The sequence below is a fragment of the Medicago sativa genome, chromosome 8 (genome assembly GCF_051527215.1).
Source record: "Medicago sativa cultivar Bolivia chromosome 8, Bolivia_mono, whole genome shotgun sequence".
Lineage (NCBI taxonomy): Eukaryota > Viridiplantae > Streptophyta > Magnoliopsida > Fabales > Fabaceae > Medicago > Medicago sativa.
Window position 1 is genome coordinate 54,709,259 of NC_140756.1, and position 20,861 is coordinate 54,730,119.

Below are 20,861 nucleotides of genomic sequence, written 5' to 3' on the forward strand. Positions count from 1 at the left end.
CAAGGATGACTCCAAATATTTGTAACTCATACCAGCATTTGACAAATTTATCGTAGAACGTAGCAAATGTCGTTGCTCAGGAGGTACAAGCTCAGGATTGCGATCCAACACCAACTTGGTTATTTTATATGGGAAATGTTAACTTGTTCCCTTAAGGCACAAGTTTAGAAACCAATTGTAGAAACTAATTTTTGGAAATTGTGCATTCAATGTTTTGAAAGTTTAAAAACTTATTTTTTCAATACAAAGCTCATGTTTTATTTCATTTTTTAGATCCTTAACTTGTGCCCTTAGGGTATAAGTTAACATAACCCATTTTATATAGATCTTTCTTGCTCACATTAAATCTTACAATAGCATACAATTTGTTCTTGAATTTGCTCTCTCATAGGCCACTTCACCTCCAAGTTTGTCGTTCTTAAACCCTTGTTCAGAAAAAGGTAGTTGAATAAGTTTTTTTTTTTTTTATCAATTTAGAGATATGTAGGCTCAAATTTGATTTGATTTGTACTTTAAGGCTCAATCAAATATGGTAAAGAGGAATATGATGCCTAAGTGATGATTTAGACAAAACTAAGTTGAGATTTCCTTTCTTACTAAATTTCCCATGCTTTGAATCTTTAATCTGGTTTACACAAAACTTGAGGGATATAAACAACTTGGAACACATACATATAGTAGAGCACATGTAAATGAATTTCATGTGACATTTCACAATCCGTCTAAAAAATGAATGAAAAAAATTCATTTCAATACTTATTTAGTGCCTACTAAAACATGGTTAGCCCTCTAAAAAAACACATGGTTGGTAGTATAATTTGTAAATAATTAGTTTACATTTCTTTAAAGCATCTTAAATGAATGTAATCTAAATAACTCACTTTAGAAAACTCATCTTTTTTTTTTTTTTTGTATAAAACTTACATCTCAATAATCCTTGGTGAAGATGCTCTTTAAAAAGATTAAACTTTTTCTACAAAAATAAAACTTGTTGATGAAAGAAGCCTTCTATTTCCTGCCACAACGATCATGTTTTCTGTCAAATGTGATTTTGCCCTTTGCTACTATTACACAAGTGTTTCATGCTACATCCAACATACTCCTCAACACATAGCTCTTTATTTATATTTAAGTCTATCAAATTCATAAACATTTTAAATTTTTTGTTTTCTATAATTCAGTATGTAATATTTCATTTATCTCAGTTGGTGCCTTTTTCATCATTCTGGAACCAGAAAACTGAGATTTATATGTGAACAATTTAATAAAAAGATCTAGTTATTATATGAAATTAGAACACACTTACTTGGAAACCATATTATGGGACTCACACACTTACTTGAAAACCATATTAGGGGCCTCACCGATATTTGAGACAAGAGTCTTCCTTTACCTTTCACATGCTCCGGACTTAAGTTTTCAATGGGGCAATGAGCAGAATATAGTAGTGATGGCAAAGGGGACTTAGCCTCTCTATTTATAACCGTGCAACCCTAGGCACCACCCATCACGGACCAATGTTTGGGCCTACACTATGTTTCTACACAAATCAGATTAAGTGCACAAAAGCTTATTATCTATTGATCACTTTTATTAGGGCCTAACCATCATCGAACAGATCACTACATCAGTCCGTCTTTATTAAAACAAAAACCAACAACTGATTGCAGCCCACAAGTTGGACATAAAGCAAAATAATATACTATGCATATGTTTGGTATCAAGGTTTGATATGAAAGAATCACAACGACCCATCATAATTTTCTAAAAGATACACTAAATAGCTTCTTCAAAATTACAATGGGTTGCAGTGATATTTAGATACACACCACGATACCAAGCATACACTATATATGTCACAAATAAATAAGAAAAATGACCTTTAGACGAGAAGTTTACGGTCCCTCAATATTTTAAGATCATCAATCACAGCCGTTAAATTCCTATGAGATGAACCACCTTCTTGAGCTGCATGTTTAGCCTTATCCCCAAACTCTCGAGCATACTTTCTGATTTTCTCAGCTTCGTCACCACCATCCATCAATCTCCTCACAGCCTTCTCAATACTATCCCTCCCCACCACCTTCTTTCTCTCCCCAATACCAATTGAACACCACTCAACAGCACCCACCTCCACCCCAATTTGTCGCACTTGTGTTATCAACTTTTCATTGTAAAATTGTTCTCCAAGCACCGGCCACGTGATCATTGGAACCCCTACACCAACCGCCTCCACAACGGAATTCGACCCACAATGTGTCATAAACGCACCTACAGCGGTGTGGCTTAGAATCATAACTTGTGGAGCCCAACCCCTAATAATCAAACCCTTCTTCTTTTCGATATTTCTCTCTTCAAATCCCTTTGGCAACCATTTTCCTTTCTCCTCTTCACTCTCATCATCTTTCCCGTTCTTCTCAGGAACAACCCATATGAATTCGTGACCTGATGCTTTTATCCCACATGCAATCTCGTAAAGTTGTTTATCCGGGAAAAGGCACAGGCTTCCAAAGCATATGTACAACACTGAGTTATTTGGCTTCGAGTCTAGCCAACTCAAACACTCATGCACACTCATGCAACTCAAACACTGAGTTATTACGCTTGTTTACTGTTTGTCTTTGAAAAACAATTTCGAAAATGAGAAGTGGGAAGAAAAGGATTGTTGAATATATAATTTGTTTTTGAAACGGCGGAGTTTTGAGTTCCGACGCGGTGGTGCCACTACCGGCCACCGCGCCGAAAAAGCAATTCTCGCCGGAGAAGAAGATATAAAGTGGCGCTGGTTTGAATGTCCTAGAGAGAGAAGTGAGCAAAGCATTTTTCGTGAGAGGTTTTTTTTTTGTCAAAATGAAGAAAACGTTAACAGCATTGCACTTATACCTCTTTCCTTTATTCCTTGATTTGGTGTAGTTTTAGAAGCCTAGGATTATTACACGTGTACACTAGATCTGATGGTTTTGAAGTGTTTATGAATGGTGCATAAGGAAATGACTTATGCATAATAACTTTTGCCATTTTGAAGGGTAAAAGTTATTATGCATAAGACATTTCCTTATGCACCCTGCATGAACACTTCATAACCATCAGATTTCCTTCACACTCTCACAATCTGATCGCACACGCCTCTGAAGCCTTGCTCGCTCGCTCAGACCTAATTTTCACCCTTGTTCACCGCTCCGACGTGATTTATCCGGCGAGGTTGCACGGATTTCTCCAGCGACATTCCTTTCCTCCTCCAAAACTGCTAGAAACTATTAAGTACATCTAATGGTTTTGGAGTACAACTCACATAAACCATTTCTTTCCTCCTCCTCCAATTGTGTCAGTCCAAAATTGGATGATGACAATGACTCTATGTCCTTAGTTTTTTTCACCTGCTGGAAACTATTAAATACATCTAATGGTTTTGGAGTACAACTCACATAAACCATTTCTGGATTTATGCAGGTGCATAAGGATTTCCTTATCCACCATAACCGCACCCTTTCTGAAATACTCACAGCCTATGGAGCAACGTAAAATGGCTTTAAGAAAAATTATGTATTCAAATAGTACTATATCTAAAAAAAATTGCATGTCTCATTTTTTGCTAAATTTTGGTATTTAAATTCAATTGGAAATCTCAATTGCCCTTGCAAAGATTACTTTAATTTGGTGAGCAATGTAAGATAATTTCTGACAATTCTTTGACCTCAACTTGCTTCTTGGTATTGTGATCTAGCCATTGTCATATGTTCCGTTCTGGTATGTTGCCGCTCTGTTTCTGCTGGTGCCAATTCTTTTTCTGTGGGAAAAAAGTATTTGACCACAAAATCAGTTTTAGATTTACCATCTCTCCAAAAGATATTAGTCAAATATGACATCTTGTACTTGTCTATTTTGTAAATGGTTAATTAAAGCTTGAGCATCATGGCTTCAATCGACTTCAACTTTTCCGTGTAGACATAATTGTGCATGTCTTTCAAATTTATACCAAGATTATTAAATCCACCAACTTCATCACAAGGATATGACTCCAAATATTTGTAACTCATACCAGCATTCGACAAATTTCTCAAAGAACGTTGCATATGTCTTTGCTCAGGATATACAAACTCATGATTGCAATCCAACACCAACTTGGTTATTTTATATAGACCTTCCTTGCTCACATTAAATCTCACAATAGCATAGAATTTGTTCTTGAATTTGCTCTCTCATACACCACTTCACCTCCAAGTTTGTCGTTCTTAAATCCTCGTTCAGAAAAAGGTAGTTGAACAAGTTTTTTTTTATCAATTTAGAGACATGTAGGCTCAAATTTGATTTGATTTGTACTTTAAAGCTCAAATATGGTAAAGAGGATTATGATGCCTAAGTGATGATTTCAACAAAACTATGCTGAGGTTTCCTTTCTTACTAAATTTCAGATGCTTTGAATCTCTAATCTGGTTTAGACAAAACTTGAGGGCTATAAACAACTTGAAACACACATATATATAGTAGAGCACATGTAAATGACACTGAAATCCAATGCAGAAAAAATATCGATATGGTGATGTGAGCATGAGCTTATGCTCACATCATATGGCAACAGACATGTGATATGTATGTATGCCTCTACAATGATACCAAAGCCTTGGAGCATGATTTCCACCAAATCAAGTATTTTCTTTTTTTTTGAGGGAAACCAAATCAAGTATTTTCAAAATATAGATATACGCCATAAATTGAACGAAGACACACATTGCCCATCACCACCTATAAGTCAAGCTTGATGTTGAGTGGTTCAGTCTTATTGAAGAAAAGAATCTTAGGTGGCCCAAAAGTTCATAAATTCACTTCCACATAAGGATCAAATGTTCACGTCAAAGCATGCTAATTAAGTAAAGCATGCTATTTTCAAAGCTTTCATGGATCATTATTATTCTCACCAATCAATTACGGATGCTGTGAAAGTGAAATATATAACTCTCATTGATGTACAGATTTACCAATCAATTAATACAACTAGTGAAAGAATTATAGCTGTTAAGATTCGTTGGTGTAGCATAGCTGATTAAACCATAATAACGTAGAAGAAGTATTATCAGCAGGATTACCAAGATTTCATTCATTTGATAATAGAAGGATTAACACTAAAAAAATATTATTTGAAAGTTTTAACTCAATTAAAATATGTCTAAATTTATTTGTGTGTATGAATTTCATGTGATATTTGACAATGCGTCCAAGTAAAGAATGAAAAAAAACAAATCATTTCCACACTTATTTAGTACACCAAATAAGATACTTATTTCATGTGATATTTGACTGGGAATAAAATATAATTATTATTATTTCTCAGAAAACATTATTCCTGAACATAAAATTTTCAACCGTAAGACAAACACAATTTGAAACTCGATGATGAAATCCTCAATGGAGATGCTCTTTAAAAATAATAATATAAACTTGTTTCTACAAAAACAAAACACTGTTGATGAAAGAAGCCTTCTATTTCCGGCCACAATAATATAAACTTGTTTCTACAAAAACAAAACACTGTTGATGAAAGAAGCCTTCTATTTCCGGCCACAATAATATAAACTTGTTTCTACAAAAACAAAACACTGTTGATGACAGAAATAAAGTAATAGATTATATATGTATGTAAATAAACAAAATGACCTTTAGACTAGAAGTTTGCGGTCCCTCAATATTATAAGATCATCGATAACAACCGTTAAATTCTTATCAGATGAACCACCTTCTTCAGCCGCACGTTTAGCCTTATCCCCAAACTCTCGAGCATACCGTCTGATATTCTCAACTTCATCACCACCATCCATCAATCTCCTCACAGCCTTCTCAATACTATCCTGTAACGCACCGTTTAACTAATGTAAAAAAAAAAAAAAATTAAAATAATAGTAATTAAATGTAAAGCTACTAGATTTTTCCCACACATCCTTTTCTCACTCTCTTTCCCGTATTCCTCTTTCCTCTTTGTTATTTCATATCACCACTTCTTCCTCTTCCAAATTTTCTACTTTTTCCTTCAAATCATCAATTTTCTTCCACAAATCAAACACCCAAAATAAATATTATGCATCTAAGCAAGCTATTTCATAGTACAAGCTCTATTTGGTAGAATTTTGGGATTTGAGTTTGTGCCTTGGGAAAGAAGAGGAATACCCATATGGTGAAGTTGTTCATTGAGATTTCTTGGAGGTATATTTATCAACTTACAACTCAATTAGTGCATATTTAGACATGATTAGTTTGTTTAGAAATTATTTAGAGGTTAGAATATATACTATGGGGATTTTATGGTTAACTATAATTAGTAAAGTAGTAGAATGAGTTTCTAATTCATAAGAAAATATTATTGATGCTCAGATATGACGCCGGACGCTTCAGGTGCTTCTTCAGGAGTGGTTAGAGAGCAAACTTAGTTGATTCGTCATAACTGTGAGTTGGTGACGATCATTATCACTTATTTTAATTATCATTATTATTGATATTTTGGTGATTTTATAAGTTGAAGTGTTTATCAAAACGGGAAGCACACCCATTGAACATTTTTCTTGTCGTTGAAATTTATGTTTAAGGTCATGAATATTAATATGGTCTCTATTTGAACTTGTCTATGATTTATTGAGCAAAGGTTTTGCAATTGAGATTTGGTTGCATATACTACTGGCATAAGTTTTGAGATGTTGACAAAAACGTTTTTTTTTTTAAGAATTATATTATTGGTTTGAAAATTATTTGGCTACTATTATACACTCCATTTGGATTTGAGTTTTGGATTGGCCTATGTTTTATGATTTATAAAGTAGTGGGTTTAAGGATTGAAATTTGATTTCATGTATCTTGGCACAAGATTTCATACGATGTAAATCATGGTTTAAAGTATGCGTTTTTGAGAGGCTTTGAGATTAATATGTACGCGATTTGGATTTAGATTTGAAATGTGTTGATAAGTAGTAGATTTTCGATTGAATTTTGATGAACGTATTTTGACATAAGTTTCGTTATGTTCCGGAATATGGTTTTAGACATGTGTTTAAGAATGGTTTTGAAAATTATGGTTATAATGACAACGACCTAGGTGCACCTAGCATGTGATTTCAAATAGGTAGAATTACCCCATTAGATGGAGCCGCCCCTATGGAAAGGCCGCCATTAGGAGGAGAGGGCTATCAATGAGAGGTAAACTCCCTAATTGAAAATGTTTTACACACTTTGTTTTGAGTCGAGAGAAAAGAGCTATCCGTTAGATGGAGCCGCCCCTATGGGAAGGCCACCATTAGGAGTAGAGGGCTATCAACGAGATGGAGCTAGTTCTCGATTCACCCATTTTGATTATTTTAACTAAATTGAGTTGATTATACTTTAAAAACATTTTGTTTTGAGTCGAGAGAAAAGAGCTATCCGTTAGATGGAGCCACCCCTATGGGAAGGCCACCATTAGGAGGAGAGGGCTATCAACGAGATGAAGCTAGTTCTCGATTCACCCATTTTGTTTATTTTCACTAAATGAAGTTCTCTATAATTTCTTTAAAGGCTTTAATCAAGATTTTCGACAATATATATTTTTAAAGGCTTTTATTTTGATTTTCGGCAATTTATTTTTAAAGGCTTGTAATGTTATCTTCATGTTTTTATGATGTTGGACTTTTCGTTGAAGTATACCTATTTGATTGGAAATATTTATAAAATGTGGATTTTCATGGGTATAAACGGTTGCAGATTATTAAAATTTTATACGGCTACTAGACTTGTAAATTGACATTAAATTTTGAGAAAAGAAAATAATCGTGCTCTTGTGTGTTTCCCTTCTAGTTGGTGGTGGTTGTTGTCTCTCACTAAGTCCTTGTGACTTACCCCTTTTTCTTATATTTCTGCAGATTCAAAGTCAATTGCGTAGAAAGCTTCTAGCAGGGTTAAAGATCTATCAATGTCACTCTTTTGGTAGGTTTCCTATGTGTATAAATTGAATGGTCGATGTATCTGCAACTATTGGTAGTTTAGAAATGTTTTGTTTTGAGTTGTACAAACATATAGTTATGTCACTTTGAGATTCTGATGATAATATAAGTATATAGACAGGATTCATATCTTGGAAATGTTGAATTTACAGAGGAAACTCTGTCGAAATTTCAGTAAATATTTTTTTTTTAAGTGAAAACCGAATTGAAATTGTCTTTATTTTATAGTTTGTCTAGTTGAATCAACAGGCTTGCCGGGCTAGAATGTTCTAGTCCGTGCGCCGGTCACGATTAATATTTTTTTTGGGTAGTGACACCTCCCCACCACTTCTCTCTCTCCCCAATACCAATTGAGCTCCACTCCGCTGCCCCCACCTCCACCCCAATTCCCCGCACCTGCGTTATCAACTTTTCATTGTAAAATTGTTCTCCATGCACTGGCCACGTGATCATCGGAACCCTTGCGCTAACCGCCTCCACAGTGGAATTCCATCCTCAATGCGTCATAAACGCACCCACCGCGGAGTGGCTCATAATCATTACTTGTGGATCCCAACCCTTAATAATCAAACCCTTCTTCTTTCCGATATTTCTCTCTTCAAATCCCTTTGGCAACCATTTTCCTTTCTCCTCTTCACTCTCACCCTCTTTCCCTTTCTTCTCAGGAACAACCCATAGGAATTCGTGACCTGATGCTTCTATCCCACATGCAATCTCGTAAAGTTGTTTATCAGGGAAAACGCAGAGGCTTCCAAAGCATACGTACAACACTGAGTTATCTCCCTTCGAGTCTAGCCAACTCAGACACTCATGCACACTAACAACACTCTGTTGTCCCCTTTCTGCTTTTTCTTGAACAGTTCTTCGAATAAGAGAAGCTGGACCAAGATGCCAAGCTTTGTGACCCGTAGTTTTCTCGTAGTGTTTGATGTACTCTTCACCGTCAAGTTCAGCAAAATTGTTAACAATGATTCCATTGCTTTTGAAAACCATTTGATATGTTATTGAGATCGTTGAAACCATTAATTTTGGTGGGTTTCTAAGGCAATGCAAACGTATTTAGATTCACATAAAAACTTATATAAATGATGTATCTAATATAAACTTACAAAACAACGCTTAAATTTTCAAAAATATGTAACGAGTAAAATAATTTTTTACAAGGAATAATTGATATCTAGGTGATGAAATTCATTTGTATAAGGAATAATTGATATCTAAGTAAAATCAATTTTACAATAAAATGAGCTAATTTTCTCTTATAAGACGAGTGAGTGCAATAATAGTACATATTTTTTTTCTTCGTATGGAAAGGCCGCCATTAGGAGGAGAGGGCTATCAATGAGAGGTATACTCCCTAATTGAAAATGTTTTACACACTTTGTTTTGAGTCGAGAGAAAAGAGCTATCCGTTAGATGGAGCCGCCCCTATGGGAAGGCCACCGTTAGGAGTAGAGGGCTATCAACGAGATGGAGCTAGTTCTCAATTCACCCATTTTGATTATTTTAACTAAATTGAGTTGATTATACTTTAAAAACATTTTGTTTTGAGTCGAGAGAAAAGAGCTATCCGTTAGATGGAGCCGCCCCTATGGGAAGGCCAACATTAGGAGGAGAGGGTTATCAACGAGATGGAGCTAGTTCTCAATTCACCCATTTTGTTTATTTTCACTAAATGAAGTTTTCTATAATTTCTTTAAAGGCTTTAATCAAGATTTTCGACAATATATATTTTTAAAGGCTTTTATTTTGATTTTCGGCAATTTATTTTTAAAGGCTTGTAATGTTATCTTCATGTTTTTATGATGTTGGACTTTTCGTTGAAGTATACCTATTTGATTGGAAATATTTATAAAATGTGGATTTTCATGGGTATAAACGGTTGCAGATTATTAAAATTTTATACGGCTACTAGATTTGTAAATTGACATTAAATTTTGAGAAAAGAAAATAATCGTACTCTTGTGTGTTTCCCTTCTAGTTGGTGGTGGTTGTTGTCTCTCACTAAGTCCTTGTGACTTACCCCTTTTTCTTATATTTCTGCAGATTCAAAGTCAATTGCGTAGAAAGCTTCTAGCAGGGTTAAAGATCTATCAATGTCACTCTTTTGGTAGGTTTCCTATGTGTATAAATTGAATGGTCGATGTATCTGCAGCTATTGGTAGTTTAGAAATGTTTTGTTTTGAGTTGTACAAACATATAGTTATGTCACTTTGAGATTCTGATGATAATATAAGTATATAGACATGATTCATATCTTGGAAATGTTGTATTTACAGAGGAAACTCTGTCAAAATTTCAGTAAATATTTTTTTTTGAAGTGAAAACCGAATTGAAATTGTCTTTATTTTATAGTTTGTCTAGTTGAATCAACAGGCTTGCCGGGCTAGAATGTTCTAGTCCGTGCGCCGGTCACGATTAATGTTTTTTTTGGGTAGTGACACCTCCCCACCACTTCTCTCTCTCCCCAATACCAATTGGGCTCCACTCCGCTGTCCCCACCTCCACCCCAATTCCCCGCACATGCGTTATCAACTTTTCATTGTAAAATTGTTCTCCATGCACTGGCCACGTGATCATCGGAACCCCTGCGCTAACCGCCTCCACAGTGGAATTCCATCCTCAATGCGTCATAAACGCACCCACCGCGGAGTGGCTCATAATCATTACTTGTGGAGCCCAACCCTTAATAATCAAACCCTTCTTCTTTCTGATATTTCTCTCTTCAAATCCCTTTGGCAACCATTTTCCTTTCTCGTCTTCACTCTCACCCTCTTTCCCTTTCTTCTCAGGAACAATTCATAGGAATTCGTGACCTGATGCTTCTATCCCACATGCAATCTCGTAAAGTTGTTCATCAGGGAAAACGCAGAGGCTTCCAAAGCATACGCACAACACTGAGTTATCTCCCTTCGAGTCTAGACAACTCAGACACTCATGCACATTAACAACACTCTGTTGTCCCCTTTCTGCTTTTTCTTGAACAGTTCTACAAATAAGAGAAGCTGGACCAAGATGCCAAGCTTTGTGACCCGTAGTTTTCTCGTAGTGTTTGATGTACTCTTCACCGTCAAGTTCGGCAAAATTGTTAACAATGATTCCATTGCTTTTGAAAACCGTCTCCAAAAGCGCTTCCAATAAGTCAGTCATCTGCTTCGACGGAGCTGCATTCATGACAATAGAATGAGGAAGACCAGGAATTACAAATGAATCAGAATCATAGAGAGAGTGTGCTTTAACAGCTTCTATAGCACAAATTGCAAACAGAGAGAAGCCGTTGAAACTGAGTCTAGGAATCTGAAGCTTGTTTGCAAGTTCATCAGCCCACGGAAACAGGAAATCTGCGACAATACAATCGGGTGGATTATGTTCCAAAAAGTGTTGGATGGATGGTTAGAGGTGAGTAGTGGCTTGATAGATCTTGATCATGTTGTCGATGTCAGTGGCGGCCGAGAGGCTTTCTACACCGTCAGGGAGGCCGACTTCTTGTGAAGGAAATGGAACAGTGTGAATACGGAGGTGTTGGTTTAAAGGGTTGGATTTGGCAAGGATTTGAGCATTGGAGGGTGTGGTAACGATGGTAACATTTTGATGGCGTAAGGCAAAGAGAGTTGCTATGTCGCATAGAGGGATCATGTGGCCAGGTGCTAAGTAAGGGATGAAGTAGATATTAAGTGCTTTCTCTTCTTCTTCCATATTCATCTTTGCCTTTTCTTCCATCGCCAATTCTTCTGTGTGTGTGTGTGAATAGTATAACGAGTAGATTTGTTGGATATAGAAAGGTTTAACGTGGAAAAGAATATGTTATGTGAACAGCATGAAAGGGATATTTTTATTGAATGATAACCATCATATTTATACATAAAGAAAAGCCTAAAATAATGCATAAAGAAACTACTATTTGAAAACTAAATGCCTAAAAACTGGTAACAAATAGAGCATATCAGAGAGTTCCTAACAATAACATAAAAAGATAATGGATCCTAAAAATTAGGATCTTAAAACAGTAGTTTCATAGTCATCCAGTCAACACTCCTCCTTGACTCTGAAACTGCATACACCAAGCATTTGTGTCAAGAATTCATATCTAACTTTGTCATATCCTTCTGGTTCCATGACAGCAACGTTGCACCTTTTGTAGATGTCTGAAAGTGTTCTAGTTCCTCTAACAGTTTCATCATCAACATCTTCATTCTCCTCCTGAAATTCAAACTTCTCACAATCTTCCCAATTCCAACTATTTAACTCAAGAAATTTGACATCTCTGCTAACAATTACTTTGTTGCTTTGTGGAAGATAGATTCTATAGACTTTTGAAGATGAGCTATAGCCTACAAAAATTTCAGGTTCTGCTTTCTTCTTGATTTGTTCAAGGACAACATCCAAGTTTAAAGATCTCTTCTTTGTCGTAGTTTTTGCAGTAGAGTTAGGCTTGATTTTAAAACTGCTAATAACGTTATTGGACACTCCTTTATTCATTTGTTCCCATATGGCATCAACTTGTGCTTTTACTTCAGTAACATCCTGTTTTGGTTCCAGGCTTTCCCCTGGAACAGGTTCTTTGACAGATTTTGCAGAGTTTCCATTGATTGTATCGACGGAACTCATCACTCCCGCAGAGTTCACGATAGATGGATGGTGGAGGAACGCAACACCAACCTGAATCCTTCCTTCCTTGTTTACAGCAGCATGTTGTTCCTCATTTATCAAATCCAAGGCAAAGCTCTTGCCTTTCATTTGAACATTGACCATTTCTATGTTGTTTGCATCTTTAATCACACATTTTTTATCCTCAAACAACACCTTATAACCATTCTCTAGCAGTTGAGTAACACTCAAAAGGTTTTGATTAATTTTAGGAACATATAAGACATCAGAAATTAGTTTCAAACCTGAAAGGCTTTCAATTGCAACCGTTCCCTTGCCTTTTACTTCGATAAGTGCGCCATTTCCAATTCTGACTTTGGAAATAGTTGTCTCGTCCAGATCATTAAAGAGCTCACGATCATAAGTCATGTGGTTTGTGCAACCACTATCTATAAGCCAACTCTCTCGAGTGGTGTTGGTGGCAAAGCATGATGCTACAAAGAGTTGCTCCTCCAAAGTTTGATCTTCAACAGCCTTAGCTTCTCCCTGATGTTGAGCCTTGCATATTCTTTCCACATGTCCTAACTGACCACACTTGTGACATTTTACGTCTGGTCTCCACCAACATCTGTCTGGTGTATGGTTATTTTTTTTGCAGTATGGACATGGTGAAAAGAGACTTGTATTGCTGCTCTGGTTTCTTTTCTCATTCCTTCCACCATTGTAGTTCTTTAATTTAGCTTGTAATGCTCCTTCTACTGAACCTTCAGACCTTATCATTCTTCTTTGTTCTTGGGCTTGCATAGCATTTACAAGCTCTGCCACGGTAAGCTTTAACATGTCCTTGGTATTTTCCAAGGAAGTGATAGTTGCTTCAAATCTTTCCGGGACAGTCACGAGAATTTTCTGAACTATTCTTGAATCAGATAATTCAGAACCAAGCAATCTTACTTTGTTAGCAATGCTAATAAGTTTATTTGCATACTCTTTAATTGTTTCAGACTCCTTCATCTTTTGCATCTCAAATTCTCGGATCAAATTAAGTGCTTGCATCCCCCTAATTCTTTCATCTCCTTCATATTCAGTTTTGAGGAAATTCCATATTTCAAATGCTGATTTGATGGTCATAATTTTGGTGAAGATTTCTTCTGAGACAGCAGCAAACAAAGTAGCCCTTGCTTTTGACTTTCTTGTTTTCCTTTCCTTGTGATTTTTTATCTGAGCCATTGTTGGATTGTCTGATAAAGGAAGAACTTCGTAGTCCTCCTCAACAGCTTCCCAGAGGTCATTTGCCTCTAAATACGCCTCCATCCTTGCTGCCCATATATGATAGTTTTCACCATCAAACACAGGTAATGGTAGGGCTTTGTAGGATGTTTCAGAATCCATCTGTTTGATGAATTGAAAATAGTGTTTAAGCTTTTATGGTGGGTTTCACTCACTTCACTCACAAGTCCCTCCAAGAAGAAGGCTCTAGATACCAATTTGTTGGATATAGAAAGGTTTAACGTGGAAAAGAATATGTTATGTGAACAGCATGAAAGGGATATTTTTATTGAATGATAACCATCATATTTATACATAAAGAAAAGCCTAAAATAATGCATAAAGAAACTACTATTTGAAAACTAAATGCCTAAAAACTGGTAACAAATAGAGCATATCAGAGAGTTCCTAACAATAACATAAAAAGATAATGGATCCTAAAAATTAGGATCTTAAAACAGTAGTTTCATAGTCATCCAGTCAACAAGATTATAACAAAGTGACAAACGATTCTTGTGTGGTTTACAATGACATAATTGAATTATGTCTCATGATTTTTTTCTTTATATTTTTTTTCTTTATATTGTAATCAATATATACAATGATATTAAGTCATGGTTGACTCATCAAGATAATTTTCTAATCAATATACATTAATATGTCACTAATACATATTAATTGATAATAAATATGTTTCTATTCTTTGTCAAAAAAAAAAAATATGTTTCTATTCTAATAGACATATCACTTAAAATGTTGTGTATTTTTTGTCATTTTCCATCTATATATATATCCTGTAAAGTTGATACTTTAATAAAAATGTCTGTCTTATCTGTATTGCTGTATATTAATGGACGTATATGCCTAAAGAAAAGGTAAAAGAAAACGAAAGATACTAGATCTGCCTGCCTCATTTTTGTTCTTGAAAAACGGCTGATTTAAAATTAAACAAATAAAAACACAACATTCTAATAATGCTCTGCCGCATGCCACTTTGAAAGCCTAGGAAGAAGAGATTGAGGAAATCAATTTCAATATGTTTTAGTATAAAAAATGTGTTAGGTAAGACTTTGGTTAATTCTATCCAAGAAAAATGCTGGATGGTGCGAAATATTTTCGCACAAATCACACTAAGCATGCATGCACAATTATTTTATACTCATTCCGTCCTTTAATAAGTGAGCCATTTGCACAAAAATATTGTCCTAAAAAATTGATCTATTTTACTTTTCAATACAACATTAATTATTTATTTTTAAATATAACTCGAATTAATACTACATTCATCACTCCAAATTCAATATATTCCACTTTACATTTATGATAGTGGAGAATGCACCAATACTTAACAAGAACATTTAAAATTATTTTTCATTCTCCTTCATTTATACATTTTTCTAAATATATGTGAAATGAGCAGTAACAGATGGAGTATTTTGTTTTTAATAAAAATTAGCTTAGTTATGCATTGGGTAAAAAATTCTTGTAGGTTTATTGGAGTGTACTTTCATTGCACCGTCGAGAGAAGATAATTTGGATATGGTTCATGAGGTTTTAATTATATTATATTATTTTAATTAATTAATAATAATAAGATTTGTTTGGTTCAAAATAGTGAATAATTGATACGTTAGTTTATTGTAGATGACTTTATAGTTATCAGATAGTTGATAAACTAGCTTATAACTTATGGCGGATAAATTAGCTGATTGAATTTGCAGTGTTCGGTAAAATTAACTTGTAAATATGAATGACATAAAACTGATGTATTTAATTAATTTTATTTTCCAATTAAATTTTTAGGGATAAAGTTGAGATAAATAATGATAAGCTATAATCTTTATGGTATAAGCTACTTAAATTTACTTATAAAAAACAGACATAAACTAGTAAAAATAAATCAAAGGATTAAACGTGAATCAAATGATAGTTTTTATTTTCACGTTTAACAAACTTACTATCAAAATATTTTGGTTTTTATTTGCACTGTGATAGTTTCGATCAAGAAATAGGAATGGATCATATCAACTTATTTTGTCTCCTGCTTAGAATGAAAAATTTTAAAAAAATTGTAATAAGGTCGATTAAAAAGCTAGAGCTAGATATAGAAATGATGGTTGATTCACTTACAAAGAATTTTTGTTATACAGAATGTATAGGGACACTGAGGACTTGAAGGACAGGCTAATTTTTTTATTGAACCTATTCGCCTGTCTAGAAAAAACCACGAACAATCTCTTATATATCAAACTATAAGACTACCGTTGATTGATAAGAGTAAGAGGCGAAGAAGTAGGAGGTGGAAAAAAAGTAAAAGTCGTTTTGATCAAAAGATAATAGAAAATAAAGATAAAAATCTTTATGATTTGTTTGTTCCTGAAAATTTTTTGTCCACTACATGCGGTAGAGAATTGAGAATTCTAACTTGTTTAAATCCTAGGAATAGAAATACTGTGCATAGAAAAACAATAAATGACAATGAGAATAAAATAAAAAATGTTTCTCAAATTTTGGCTAAAAATAAAGATCTTAATAGCGAAACAAAAAACTAATGAATTTGAAATTATTTCTACAAAAAACTAATGAATTTGAAATTATTTCTTTGGCCAAATTATCGATGAGAAGATTTAGCTAGTGATAATTTCGACCAAGAAATAGGAATGGATCATATCAACTTATTTTGGTTTTTATTTGTCAAAAAAATAAATAATAATCCTACGAAAAAAAGTCCCTATTTGTGTTTTATATGGACTATGAAAAAGTAAATCTTCATTTTAGTCTTTGAAAAGTAAATCTGGACGTTTTCATCCTAGAAAAAAAATTGCTTTGTTTTTGGTTCTTCATGGCCATAATTTTTAAATATCCTTGAAATTTTTTGAACATAATATGAATACATCTTTAACATAAAAGAATCCTAACATTCTAGGTATTATAGATACAAAAACATAAAGAAATTTCTTGGAGGATAAAAATATCCCGTTTTATTTTTTAGAGGTTCTAAAATCAAAGTTTGCTTATTTATAAGGACAAAAACGTATCCAAGGGTATGGAAAACTTACTTACCATCAAAACATATTGTTCATAGTTTTATGTTCAACTTGTGTTTTGTAGGGTAAGGAAATTTGTCATGTGTTCCAAACCGTTTGAATAAATTTCTTAAGCTTATGGAGATAATTTTGATGTTGTGTATCTTGTATGTGGGACAAAAGGAGTAGTTTCCTTATTCAAAAAAAAAAAAAAAAAAAGGAGTAGTTTCCTATGTTACTTTTGGCCTTTTCATTCAAGATGGCTGGTTTTTCCAAGTTGTCTAGTTTTTCCAAGTTGTCTAATTGAAGTTTGGTTTTTACAATTCGAAACATGTACTTTTCTGCTTGGTTTATATTTGAACTGAAGCAAAACAAAATTTAAAAGGGTGTGTGAGAGGGAAGAGGGAAGAAAAACTCTAATTCAACTAGTTTTTGAGTTCCACTTAATATAATGAAAGTTTCTCTTTAGGCATCCACCGTTTGCTCCTAGGTACCTTGACCTGATGAAAACATCTTCGACGGAAGCTAACTATTATTCGAAGAAATTTTTAAATTTATTTAACTGATTTAAAATGTGATTGGACCGATATAAAAAAATATTAAAAGGCATTTAACCACCGTTTTATTATGAGTCGTTCAGCCAACAATAGTTGGATCCTCTTCTTGCTATGTTCGAAGGTCCATCAAAATATTCAATATAAAATTTTCTTCTTTTGCTTTTTTAACTAGTGCCCCAAAGCACTAATGACCCTTTTTTTATATTTGATAACTCGAACTTGTATATATTTCTTTTAAAGGATTACATATATTGTTTTATACTCCTTCAAAAAAAATGGTTTTATACAAAATTTAAATATATGCATGTCAAGAATTACTTCATAACTTTTCTTTCAAAAATAGTTTACTTTATAAACTGAAATTCATTGTGTTAAATGAAGATGAGAACAAGTATGAAATTCGAATTTATTATAAAAAAAAGTATGAAATTCGATTTTATAATTTTCATTTTATTTTTTACATGATTTATTTATAGTGACTATAATGAATTTCCTAATTTTATAAGGATTACAAACAATTTCGTACTCAAACTCTCCAGCCCATCCTATTTATAAGATGTAAAAATCACATTGAAAATTACCTTAACATATTTAGGTGATGAAATTCATTTGTGTGATGAACATAGATATCCAAGTAAAATAAAATTCAGAATTGATTGGCTTAATTGTTTATTATTATTATTATTATTATTATTATTATTATTATTATTATTATTATTATTATTATTATTATTATTATTATTATTATTATTATAAATAAGTACACAATTTTTTGTTGAATAACGAACAATTAATTATACTGTCACAATTAAAATTTGGTTTGATGACATCATTATTAATTAAGTCCCTTATTGTCTCTTAATTGCTTAAGCTCATCAATCAAAGCCGTCAAATTATCATGGGATGAGCCACCTTCATGAACAACATGTTTAGCTATTTTTGCAATCTCTTTAGCTCTACGTCTGATTTGAATGGCTTCATCACCACCGTCCATCAGCCTCCTTAAAGCCTTCTCTATGTGATCTCTCCCTATCAGCTTCTCCATGTCCCGAAAAGCAATCGTAAGCCACTCATCCGCACCGACTTCCACTCCAATCCCATGCACCTGAGTTATCAACTTCTCGTTATAGAATTGATCACTGTGTACTGGCCATGTGATCATTGGAACTCCTGCACTAACAGCCTCAACTATAGAGTTCCATCCACAATGCGTCAAAAATGCACCTATGGCAGAGTGGCCTAAGATAACCACTTGTGGGCTCCACCCCCTTACAATCATCCCCTTAGTCCTCTCTTCAAATCCTTTAGGGAGCCATTTTTCCTTCTCCACTTCACTTTCATTCTCCTTCCCCTTCTTCTCCGGGACAACCCATATGAATTCACAATTTAATGCTTCTATCGCACTTGCAATCTCATACAATTGTTTATCAGGGAAATAGCAAAATGTTCCAAAGCATATGTAGAGTACTGAGTTATCTCGCTTTGAGTTGAGCCAAGTCATTAACTTTTGCACACTCAACGTACTCTTTTCTCCCCTATTTGCTTTCTCTTGAGTGGTTTTGCGAACAAGAGATGCCGGACCAAGAAGCCAAGCCTTGTGACCAATGGTTCTCTCATAATAATCAACACACTCTTCTCCCTCGATCTCTACGAAACTGTTGATGATGAAACCATGGCTTTTGAGGGCTATACTGAGTAGAGGATCAATGAATGACTTTGACTCCGCGGGGGGTGTTGAATTAATGATGATATCGTAAGGAAAATGAGGAATGACAAAAGAACCAGAAGCATCCTTGGGGAGAGGGTGTGATTTGAGGGATTCCATGGCACATATGGTAAAGAGTGAGAAACCGTTGAAGGCGAATCTAGGAATGTGAAGCTTGTTTGCCAGCTCATCCACCCAAGGGAATAAAAAATCTGCTACGATGCAATCAGGTGGTTCCTGTTCCACGAAATTCTCAATGTGTTCGCGGAGCAGTGTGGTTGCCTGAAAGATTCTGTTGGAGCTGTCGAGGTCTGTGACAGAGGACAAGTTTTCAATACCGTCCGGGAGGCCAACTTCATGGGAAGGGAATTGAAAGGTGTGAACGTTGAAATTGTTGGATTTGGGAAGGATTTGAGCATTTGAAGGAGTAGTGATGATTGTGACAAAGTGGCCACGTGAGGCAAAGAGAGAAGCAATATCACATAGAGGGATCATGTGACCTGCTGCTAAATATGGAATGAAGTAAAGTTTGAGTGGTTTGTCCATTGTTATGGCTGAGACAATGCCTTCTATCTTTGCAAACAAATTCATGTCTTTTTTATAATGGAAGCTTTGATAAGCCAAAGCATCATTCGGACACTGCTTTGAAATAATCAGCCCTGTTTTGGTATCAAACAAGCCGGCTTCTAGTTAAATTTTTTGATGGTACGTTTAGATAGATAAATAATATACACATGATACCTCCTCTCAAGTAATTTATTTTTAAATAATTCCTTTTTACTAAAGTGATATTTCTTCACATAAATAGGTCCTCCATCTTATTTTTTTTCAAAGAGCATATTTTAATCCATTTAAGATCACCATGAGTTATATTTGTATGATTGTATAGAAAGCGAGAAGGAAGAAATAAGTATATTTGTATGATAAAATTGACTATGGTAAAGAATTTTAAATTATATCATATAGATTATCAGTATAAACTTTTACACAACTTTAAAATCATTTGATATGTTATTGAGATCGTTGAAACCATTAATTTTGGTGGGTTTCTAAGGCAATGTAAATGTATTTAGATTCACATAAAAACTTATATAAATGATGTATCTAATATAAACTTACAAAACAACGCTTAAATTTTAAAAAATATGTAACGAGTAAAATAATTTTTTACAAGGAATAATTGATATCTAGGTGATGAAATTCATTTGTATAAGGAATAATTGATATCTAAGTAAAATCAATTTTACAATAAAATGAGCCAATTTTCTCTTATAAGACGAGTGAGTGCAATAATAGTACATATTTTTTTTCATCGTATTTTTTGTCGTATAACAAACAATTAATTATACTATGACTATTAAAATTGTGGGAAAATGACATCATAGTAGTTTAGAAACCCTATTGTCTCTTAAATGCTTAAGTTCATCAATCAAAGTTGTCAAATTGTCATGAGATGAGTGTCATACTCCAAATTTTGACCATTAGACCATGCATTCATACACCGACACGCGTCGTTTAAACCCGACTAATCTTTGACTTTTTAGCAAAAATTTCGGCAGAGAGGTATTTTAAAATACCTCATATTTGGTTCCGAGTCGGGCCCTCTTCTCTCAATTTTTATTTATTATTACTTTTAGTTTATTTATTATTATTTATTATTATTATTATTTATTATTACTATTATTATTGTTGTTGTTGTTGTTGTTATTATTATTATTATTATTATTATTATTATTATTATTATTATTATTATTTGTCAAAA

General features: G+C 34.0%; 1 long non-coding RNA gene and 2 pseudogenes across 2 annotated transcripts; 1 reads left to right on the forward strand and 2 right to left on the reverse strand.

Moving 5' to 3' along the window:
• Window positions 1-1,554: 1,554 nt before the first annotated feature.
• LOC146899605 (UDP-glucosyl transferase 73CC6-like) lies at window positions 1,555-11,718 on the reverse strand (annotated as a pseudogene). Its single transcript, XR_015023205.1, has 3 exons — window positions 10,390-11,718; window positions 8,334-8,997; window positions 1,555-2,131 (listed from the first exon to the last, which is right to left on the reverse strand). The product of XR_015023205.1 is annotated as a UDP-glucosyl transferase 73CC6-like (transcript).
• LOC146899606 (uncharacterized) lies at window positions 5,824-8,085 on the forward strand. Its single transcript, XR_015021478.1, has 3 exons — window positions 5,824-6,195; window positions 6,364-6,435; window positions 7,878-8,085. It is a non-coding gene; the product is annotated as an uncharacterized LOC146899606 (long non-coding RNA).
• Window positions 11,719-18,184: 6,466 nt separating the features above from the next.
• LOC146899607 (UDP-glucosyl transferase 73CC6 pseudogene) lies at window positions 18,185-19,759 on the reverse strand (annotated as a pseudogene).
• Window positions 19,760-20,861: the final 1,102 nt, after the last annotated feature.